Below are 2,945 nucleotides of genomic sequence, written 5' to 3' on the forward strand. Positions count from 1 at the left end.
ATGGAAAGAGTCCACCCCCAGAGAAACATGGAAGAGTCCACCCAGAGAACCATGGAAGAGTCCACTCCAGAGAAACATGGAAGAGTCCACCCCAGAGAACAAGGAAGAGTCCACCCCGAGAAACATGGAAGAGTCCACCCCAGAGAAACAGAAGTCCACCAAAATGGTTACCTTACACATCGCCCATTACAGTAAAGCAGAGAGGAGTTTCTCATTGATGGCTTCCTGTTGGTTACCTTACACATCGCCCATTACAGTAAGTTTTTTGGGGGGATGTGGGAAGCCCCACTAGTTCTCCTCATACATACCTGGGTGGTTGGCTGGGTCTCATCTCCAAAACTGGCACCCTATTCCCTTTATAGTGCACCCTATTCCCTTTATAGTGCACCCTATTCCCTTTATAGTGCACCCTATTCCCTTTATAGTGCACCCTATACCCTTTATAGTGCACCCTATTCCCTTTATAGTGCACCCTATTCCCTTTATAGTGCACCCTATTCCCTTTATAATGCCACTACTTTTTACCCAGGTTCATAGGGTCCATAGGACCCTGGTCAAACGTAGTGGGCACTATAAATGGAAATAGGGTGTCGTTTGGAATGCGTGCTAGGTCTCACCCCCTTGTGACTATCCCCCTACAGCTGGTTGAGTGGCTGCTGAGATAGGAGTTGTGTAGGCCGGTGGAAACCCCACAATGTTCACCACCTTGTGACTATTCCCCTACAGCTGGTGAAGTGGCTGCTGAGCTAGGAGTCGAGTAGGCTGGCGGAAACCCCAAAGCTATGTGCAAATGTGTGAGGACCCAGTCATCCATGAGGAGTCTAAACTACACTATGGTCGATGCTCTGTTAGTAGGTGAAGGAATGCTCATCCTTCTTCTTCTTATAGCCAGTATGCGTTAGGCCACTGTCAGATCTCTGTTTGTTAGGCTTGACAACGACCACAGTGGAGTGTGCAAGAGCACAAAACAGATCTGGGACCAGGATAAGTATTTATATCTAATATGGCTACAATTAGATTTCTTCAATTCCTAGTCCATTTAATTGCTGTATTCTCATTTCATAAATCACCATCCCTATCTATGAAACTGTGTTTAAAAGTCACAGGAGGTTGGTGGCACCAATAMTTGGGGGAGGACGGGCTCGTGGTAATGGCTGGAGTGGAATCAGTGGAATGGTATCAAACACAGGGTTTCCATGGTTTCCAGGTGTTTGATGCCATTCCATGCRCTCCGTTCCAGCCATTATTATGAGCCGTCCTCCCCTCAGCAGCCTCCACTGGTAAGTGTCTCATTCTAGCATTCTACCTTCTAATATTCCAGACAGGCTATTATCAGTCCATTTACTGATAATATTATGTATTCCCCTTGTAAACAGAAGAATGGACTTCCTGTGGGGGTTTGGTTGGTAGTAGATATGCCCCTATAGGTTGATACCGCTATGCAAACTTTCCAAGGGTCATGTGACTTCCAGTCTGGCGTCACTAACCCAGTTTGTTTTTTATTTTGTATTTTTTTTTTTTACCAGAAACCACCACAGACGCTGACTGATAATTAGGCAGACACAGTATTATGATTAGTCGTCATACCCATCAGCAAAGCATCACTGGTAAAGTGATCTCATTATAGAATTCTAAAAAAAAACCCCCTTCTAATATTCCCATGAGGCAAGGCTATTAATCAGTCACCAATTGTTACTGATAATGATTATGTTGATTCCCCTTGTAAACAGAAGAATGGCACCTTCATGTGGGGGTTCTTGGTATGGAGTGTAGAGATATACCCCTATAGGTGCAAACTTTCCAAGGGTCATGTGACTTTCAGTCATGGCGTCCTAACCCAGGTTTTGTTTTTTATTTTGTATTTTTTTTTTTTACCGAACCACCCACAGACACGCTGACACATGATACTTAGGCAGCACACAGTGGTGTGTGTGTTTGTGTGTAGTGATGTAGTGTGTGTGTGTGTGTGGCTCGATAGATAGATGTGCTTGATGGTGTGTGCTGTGTGTGTGTGTGTGTTGTTGTGTGTGGTGTGTGTGTGGTGTGTGTGATGTGTTGTGTTATGTGTGGTGCCTGATGTGTCGTGTGTTTGTGTGTGTGTGTGTGGTGTGTGTGAAATAGAAGGAGATTGGCTGAGACGGCAAGAGTAGAGCAGGTCACCTAAGGGCTCAGGGTGACAGAGGCAAGCGAGAGGCGAGATAGAGAGAGGTGGCAAGGGAAGAGAGAGAAGAGAGAGCGTGGAGCAGAAGAAGAGGAAAAGGGAGCTGAATGGGTCACGAAGAGAAGAGAGTGGATATCGAGAGGAAGTCAGAGAAGCCCATAGTTCAGCAGCAGAGGTGATTCATCAGTCCTGGCTTCCCACTTACGAGAGCGAGAGGTATAGCTCCTCGGTAGGATGGGCTATACGGCCGTCGAGTAGAAGAGAGAGTTAGAGTGGTTCTGATTACCGCAACGAAGGCACAGGCTAACTGGAACAGGAATGACGTACAGCTCCGTAGACATATTCAACGAAGAAGAGAGGGAATGGTAGGGCGTGGAAGAGAGAGAGGTAGAGAGAGACAGAGAAGAGAGAGAGAGAGGAGAGGGTAGAGAGAGAACCGAGGTAGGGAGCAGAAGAGCAGGTACCGGAGAGAGAGGAGAGAGAGAGTAGAGGAGCCATCGGAGAGGTAGAGAGAGAAGAGAGAAATGTTTTTCTAATCCCATTAGAAACCAAGTTCAGCCTAGCATACTCTGCTTGACACCACACACGAGCCCGACCAGCTTAGCCACACCTCTGGCCGCCGCCAGAACACCACACCCACCGTGAGCGACACCACAACACATATGCTTGAACACCACACACGACAGCTTAGCACCCTCTGTGGGCCGAAGCAACACACACAGCGACACACACACACACCAGTTGTCGAGGTGTCATCAAACATTCGCACAACAACAACAAAATC

Source organism: Salvelinus sp. IW2-2015, unplaced genomic scaffold (genome assembly GCF_002910315.2).
Source record: "Salvelinus sp. IW2-2015 unplaced genomic scaffold, ASM291031v2 Un_scaffold1386, whole genome shotgun sequence".
Classification (NCBI taxonomy): domain Eukaryota; kingdom Metazoa; phylum Chordata; class Actinopteri; order Salmoniformes; family Salmonidae; genus Salvelinus; species Salvelinus sp. IW2-2015.